This window comes from Macaca mulatta, chromosome 14, assembly GCF_049350105.2.
Source record: "Macaca mulatta isolate MMU2019108-1 chromosome 14, T2T-MMU8v2.0, whole genome shotgun sequence".
Classification (NCBI taxonomy): Eukaryota; Metazoa; Chordata; class Mammalia; order Primates; family Cercopithecidae; genus Macaca; species Macaca mulatta.
Genome location: NC_133419.1, coordinates 5,534,136 through 5,541,858, shown reverse-complemented (window position 1 = coordinate 5,541,858; position 7,723 = coordinate 5,534,136).

The window sequence follows — 7,723 nt, the reverse complement described above, 5'->3', positions numbered from 1 at the left end:
GATGGCCGCCTCCCTTGGGGGAGGGCGGGGCCGCCCTTCGGGCAGGCGGGTGCCGCCCCAGGGGTGCTGCGGGCCACTGCGGGACCTTCAGGGCCCAGCTCCCGGCGCTGGCCTCTGTGCCTTGGCCGTGCCTGGGGCGGGGCGTGGGTCTGGAACTTGCACTGTCACTCTCGGGAGATAGGAACTCAGTCCCGTTCATAACCCCGCCGTGTAACCTGGAAGGTACTTTGAAGCTTACAAAGGCAGTCATAGCCAGTGTCCTTGAAGGAGGCGCTGTCACTGTCCACTCCCGAGAGCAGCCTGCGGCCTGGGAGGGGGCTTCTCCTCCCCGACGTCACCTGGGGGGCCGTTTCCTCGTTGGGTTCCAGTGCAGGGCTGTGATCTGGAGTCCAGGCCTTGCTGGCCGGAACCCCCAGGACGAGGGCGGCCGTGACGCGCGTTCTGGTACCTTCAGTACTAGCGAAAGAACGAGCCGGCCCTGTAAGCTGGGAGATTTCCTGCGGCTGCCGTAACAAAAGATCACAAACCAGTGCGGGCTGAAAACCACAGAAATGTCTTCTCTCCCAGTGCTGGGGCCCAGAACCCGATATCTAGATGTAGGCAGGCGGCGCTCCCTCTCAAGGCTCCAGGAAGGGCCCCCGGCTTCTTTCTGCCCTGGTGCCTCCAGGTGCCCCGTGGCTTGTGGCTGCACTGCTCCGGTCTCCGCCTCGTTTTCACGTGGCCCCTGTCCTTTCTCCCTGTGTCTCTCCTCTGAGCCCTTAGGAGGAGGCTGGTCATTGGATTTAGGGTCCTCCAGGATGATCTCATCTCAAGGTCCTTAACTGCATCTGCAGATGCCTGTTTCCACATAGGGCCACATTTGGTTAGGATGTGGACATATCTTTCGAAGCCACCGTGCAAGCCGCTACAGGAGATTTCATGAACTCATCTCAATTTCCAGAGCGCCTGGTGTTGCTTGGCCGGCCCCCTCCAGCAGTGACCAGAGGTTGCTGGGTAGCAGAAGCTTTAGGTAGGGCAGGCCCTCACCTGTCTGCCACAGCGAACCCCACCCCTGACCCCCTACCCTGCCTGGGACCCCTCACCTGGTCTTCCCAGTCCATTTCACAGCCAGATAAACTGAGGTAGCTCTGGGTGAGTTATTGCCAGGCCCGGGCTTCCCAGGGCACCCGGCCACGGGCAAACCCCAGCGCAGCCCTCGCTTTACCACGGAGAAGCTGGGCTTGGTCAGGGGCCACGGGCAGCCTTCTCATCACGTGGAAGCCACCTGGGGGCTTCCCAGGGTGTTCTGCCTGCTCCCCTGTCCCCAAGGGTAGCTTGTGTCAGGTTGGGATGACTCAGAATAATCAAATATGGCCATGTCTTTTGGGACGAGCAGCCATTTACCGTTTTTCCTGGGGATCGGGGTTTTCCCTCTGTAAAGCTGAATAACGTTACCTGGTGTAGCCCTAGGCAATGTCACTTTGGAGGCTGAGAGACAATGTGGAAGCGTTTTGGAGCCTGAAGAGAAGAGGACAGGAGGAAGAGACCGTGGTGAGCATCAGGCACAGTGCAGCGTCCTCTCCTCAGCCATACGGGGAGTGTGGTTAGGACAGAAGGGGGAGACTGTGGAGAGCATCAGGGCAGTGCAGTGTTACCTTCCTGAGCTGTACCGGGAGTGTCCTTAGAAACTTCAGGAACTCCTTCCGTGGAGTTTCCCTGTTCTTTGCACCCATCCTGCGCTCAGCCCTGAGCTAGGCACTGGGGAAGGGGAGAGAGAAGGGCCTCTGTCTCTTCCCTCTGGGTGTTATGTGACTCCAGGAGCTGGTTATTGAACATCACAGGCGTGGCAGCCCCCGGCTGCCCGAGTGGCTGGACGTAGGCGGTGGGTGTACAGGGCAGGAAGGATGCCTGGCTCAGGCCATCGGGGACAGTGCAGTGTCCCCTACTGAGCCGTAAGTGCAGGAGCGGGGGCAGCAGTGAGTCTGGGATGGAGGATGCATTGTGGGGAGACCACAGGGAAGACCGCCCGAGGAAGAGCTCCTGTGTGACTGGTCACCCACAGAGAGATGGTGGTGAGGCCTCAGCATGGCTGGCTCAGAGCCCCTTCCTGAAATGGCCTCGCATCACGGTGGTACAGGAACGGAAATTCGGAGCAAGGGGAGGACTGCCATGCCTCTTTTCTGCACTCCTGGGGGCAAGGCCAGAGCAGGAATTGGGTGTGGTGGGGGCTACTGAGCTTGGGTCCTATGTTCACTCTCTCCTTCCATTTATTTACTTATTTTTGAGACAGGGTCTGGCTCTGTTACGCAGGCTGGAATGCAGTGGTGCGATCATGGCTCAATGCAGCCTCGACCTCCGAGACCCAAGTGATCCTCCCACCTCAGCCTCCCAAGTAGCTGGGACTACTGCTATAGTATAGTCCAGTGCCTAGACTACACTAGGACTACAGGCACAGGCCGCCACCTCTGGCTGATTTTTGTAGAGATTGGGCTTTACCATGTAGCCCAGGCTGGTATCAAACTCCTGGGCTCAAGTGATCTGCCCACCTTGGCCTACCAAAGCCCTGGGACTACAGACATGAGTCACTGCATCTGGCCTAATTACTTATTTTTTGGGGCCTGGGTCTTGCTCTGTCACTCAGACTGGAGCGCAGTGGCAGCATCATAGCTTAAGCAATGATTTTGTCACTGCCCTCAAGCCCAGGAAACCTCAGACTCCTGGGCCCAAGTGATCCTCCTGTCTCAGCTGCCAGAGTAGGTGGGATTACAGGCATGAGACACCACATCTGGCTAATTGAAACAAATTTTTTTTTTTTTGGTGGAGACAAAGTCTTGCTGTGTGGCCCAGGTTGTTCTCAAACTCCTGGCCTCAAGTGATCCTCTGAACTCAGACCCTTCAGTAGCTGGGATTACAGGCGTGAGCCACTGGGCCTACTTCCTTTCCTTTTAGACTAAAAATCCAGTGTAGGAGCTTTGTGGTCCATTGAGTCAGCTACATTGCCTAGACTCCCTGTTGCTGGAGAAGTGTATCAGCTAGCTTTCGCTGTGTAACAAACCACCTCAAAACGTTGTGACTTAAAACAGCAAGGGTTCATTATTCCTCCAGGTTCTGTGAGTTGGCTAAGCAAGATTTCTGATCCGGGCTGGCCTGGCTGTGGCCGGATGGTTGGGGATGGCCTCTCTCCCATGTTGGGGGCCTCTGCTGGGACAGCAATGCTCTCTCCGTGTGATCATTCATCCTCAGGGGACCAGGCTGGCCTTGCTCATGTGCTGGCGGGAGGTCCCAGTACTGAGACAGCAGCCTGCATGCACAAAAGCTTTTCTAGCCTCTGCTTGCATCCTGTTTGCTTCATCCGTTTGGACAAAGCAAGTCACAGGCCAAGTCCAGATTCAGGGGTGGAGAAATAAACGTCATCTCCTGGTGGGAGGAGTGACAGAGTCAAACAGTCATGTGGGGGAGTGTGAATAAATTAGGGATCATCACTGTCATGATCTACCACTGAGTGTGTGACTCAGTTCTGGCCAATGAGATCTGAGCAGAGTGGGTCTTTTAGGAAGTCTCCTTCCAGGGAATAGGCACACCTCCTTTCTCCCTTCCACATCCCTTGCTGATTGGAATGTGGATGTGATGACTGGAGCTCTTGCAGCCATCTTAGACTATGAGGTTGAGAACCATGCCCTGAGGGTGGTGAATTAGTTGGAAGAAAGCTTGGATCCTGTTGACTTCTTGGTGCCTTGGACTGCCTATCCCTGGACTTCTTTTACACGATAGGAAAGTTACGTGTGGTCAAATTTCATTCTGCCCGATACATTTGGCAAAGATTCTTGTCTCTTAGAACATGAGGATTTGGGTGGCCTCTCGGTGTCCTCTGGGTGTTGTATGGATGGACCTAACACACACGAGGAGAGCAGCTCGGGTGCTTCTCAGGGGCCCAGATACCAATCATGGGCTTCTTGGGAGAGATAATCTGGGGGAACCCCTGGAGTTAGGGCATTAGGGGCAAACCAGCTTTGAAGACCTGAGATCCGTGATGGTGAGAGTGGCAGCAAGTACCACTGTGCCCAGCACTGGCCTCACCCATGTAATCCCACCACCAGCCCCTGCAATAGCTCTGTCATTATTTTACAGGTGGAGTAGTCAAGGGGTGAGGTGACTTTTGTATAAGGCTGTGCGACCCAGTGTGGAGTGAAGATTCCAACCCGCAAAGGACCTCAGGACCCTGACTCTGAGCCGAGCCTGAGGCAGCCCATTTATTCATTCACTCACACACTCATCCATTCATTCAGCACTTTCTGAACACCTTCCTTGAGCCAAGCACATGTCACAGTGCTGGGGCACCGCCGGGGACAGAACAGACCGAGTCCTATCCTTGTGGCTCGCATTCTCATGGGATCAGAGACTCAGCCGCCTGGGGACGTGACCTTCGCCCAGAATCAGGGTGGGGAGAGAGGGCAGCCTTGCTGGGGAGGTCTGGGGGTCTCCTTGGAGTAGCATGTCTGAATGGAAGCCACGGCTGGCTGTGCACCACGGCTGCAGCATGTTAGCTGGGTAACCTCAGGCAGGGGTCCACATTGTGCTTCGGTTTCCTCACCTGTAGAGTGGGGCCATCGACCTGCTGGTGGGGCTGGTGTGAGGAGGTGGGATACCCCACGCTCACAGCAGCACTTGGGCTGCTCCTCTGCAGGTGGCTCTATTGGTCCCTCCTAGAGGCCTCCAGTCTTGGTCTGACTATCTCTTTAGCATGGAGCAGGAGACGAGGAGGTGGCCCTGACTATATCACTGTTGCTTTCCCAGGGTCCTGCCGATGCCCGCTGGCTGGCGGGGGTCAGAAAGGCCCGGACACCGTGTGGCAAACAGGCTGGGTGCACAGGTCACATGAGAGAGTCCGGCTGCAAGAGCGGCTCAGAGTCCAGCAGATGGGCTTGGGCCGTTTGCTGCAGAGCCCTTGGGTCAGGTGGCCACACGCTCCTGTCTGCTAGATCCCTGACATGCCAGGTGCAGGTGGGGGGTGCCCGTCTGCAGGTTCTGGAGTCACAAAGGCTGGAATTTAATCCTGGCCGGGGTCCTCACTGGACAAGTGCATAGCTGGGCACTCACTAGGTGCCCGAAGGTGACCACTGCTATAATCATGGCAGCAATAAGTGTGACATACTCCAAGGTGGTTATAATTTAAGGAACTTTCTTATGTGAGCCACACATATACTTACATGCACACACAGGCACAACACACCTATACAAACATGTACACACACATACATGCTTCCACACACCAACACACACGGATACATGTTTCTGCACACCCACACACACGTACCTGCCTGGGCATGCATGGACACACGTACATGTTTCTGCACACCCACACAAACATATCTGCCTGGGCATGCATGCACACATGTATATGTTTCTGCATATCCACACACACGTATCTGCCTGGGCATGCATACACACAGGCACACAGCACATACCCATAAGACTCAAGCATGCACACGCCCCTGTGTGCCTTTGGTCTCAGGCTTGAGTTTCACTTTCCAAATGTGCAGTGGGCAAAGTCATGCACAGGCTGAGGGGGCCGAGCTGCAGAAGGCCCACCTAGGGAAGGAAGTGGCAGCAGCTGTTGGGTGCGTGTTAGATCCCTGCCAGGCTCCTGCTCAGGGCTCTCTGTAGATTTTCTTCCATAAAGAGAAGTTTTTCTCATCCCCATCATACAGATGTGGGCATCTAGGAAGGGGTGTGACGTGAGAGGCAGGACGCGTCCTGCCTGGGAGTGGCTGTCCCAGGGCTGGGGTGGCTGTCCTCAAGCCCAGCTGACCACCTCCCCCGGGATTTTTGGGCAGCTGGTGAAATGTTGGCTGGAGTACTCTGTATCACTGAGGCTTGGATTGGTGGTTTTGGTCGGGAGGGCCCTGGGAGCCGGGCAGAGGCACTGGAGAGAAGGAGATGGTGCCACCCTGCACAGGGGCCCTGGGAGCAGTAGGGCATTATTCAGTGCCAGTCATCCCGAGCCCAGGCCTTTGGGAGCGCCTAGCCCCACCACGACCCTGGGGTGCCCAGCAAGAGGCAGGGGGCAAGGTGGGCCTGAGAGCAGGAGCAGAGGCAGCTGGTGGAGGGCAGCTTGGAGGGGGTTAAGCCCCGGGTACACACCCGGGTGGGGTGTACCGCTCAGAGGGCAGTGGGAGCATTGCTTGGAGAATTAAAGAAGAGTGTGTTCCCAAGTGGCTGAGAACTTGGAGTGAAGAGCAGTGTGCTCAGGACCCACGTGGAAAATGGATCCCGGCTCAGCCATCCTTCCCCAGCCCAGAGAGCCTTCGGATCCGCCCTGCCCTCCCTGCAGCTGTACCCTCACACGTCTGTCTTCCTGGACTCTGAGGGGCTCCCAGGCAGGTGAGGGCAGAGGGTCCCATGCCCTCTGGAAGCCTGCTGGAGGCGCTGCGCTGCGGGGGGCTTGAACCTCCAGGTTCTGGCCTTGCCACATCCTCGGAGTGTGGCTGACGGCAAGCTGGCTTCTCCACGTGCCCATTTCTGCCTCCCTAATGTGGAGAGGGTGTGGCACAGACAACAGACACCACGTGCAAAGCCCCTACCCAGTGCCTGGCACACAGTGGGTGCTTTGATTCTTATCTCATTGGAACTGTACGTGTGCTTAGCGTGGTAGGAATTCCTGTCCCTTTTCCAGGTGGGGAAACTGGGGCTCAGACCCATAAGTGGCTTGCCTGTCCCAGGTCACACGGCCAGTTCGAGGTAGGGCCCCAGGTCTTCGTACATGATCCCGTCGTGAGACAGCACCTCTGAGCAGCCAGGCTTCCAGGGAGGGCTAGAATACTCTTCAAATCTGCAAGGTTTCATTCATATCCAGGGACAGCCGTGCCCAGGCAGCGCTTGGGTGAGAGAGCACTGTGCTGGGAGTCCAGAGTCTTGGCCCCGAGTCCCGGAAGGACCCAGAGCAAATGCCTTCCCTCCTGGTGAGTGCCTTTCCTCCTCCTGGGCACTGTTCTGATGTTACCTGGGCTGGGCCATGGAGAATGCCGCCCAAGGGCTGGTCCTGGGCCACTGTTTACCCTAGTTCTGCATGGAGGGTTTGACCTCACGCCCGGCTCCCCACCTGCCTGCCCTGCTGTGCGGCCTCCTCCCTGCCTCGGCTGACTCACAGCTCTGCTATGCGTCCTGCAAACATTCCGGAGCCCTCGCCCTGCAGCAGTGCTCTCTGCATTGGTGGATAATAGGGCAGCACTCTGTACGCGCAGCAGGAGGCATTTGTGTCCCCTAAGAAGCATTTGTCATTCTGTCCCTGCCTCTGGGGGCTCCTGGCCTGTGATCTCAGAAACGGGGCTGGGTGTGTCTCTGCAGGCTTCCTGGGGAAATTTTCTTTTAATATTCTAGACCCACGGCAGTGGGGCGAGGGGAGGGGAGCCAGAACACCCTGAGCTGTTCCTGCCCGCTCAGGGACCCTGGGCAAACCGAGTCAGCTCCCTGTGAGAGCCGGAGTGGGTGGCATCAGTGGTTTGCAGAGACGTAGGTTGCAGAGCCGGTGACATCTTGTGTGCAGCCCTGATCTAGCGAGTGAAGGAAGTGCTCAGGCTGGGTGTGTGGGGGCGCTGGGGGCTGAGCTGGCCTTTCTGTGCGCTCTGCGGAGGCCTCTGAATCTCCTCTACTCATGGGGGTGGGGAAGCCCCAGAGTTCCCTGCACCTTCGAGGTCTCTCCTCACGCCAGTGGGCTGCAGCCCACGGTAGCCCAGGGTCACACAGT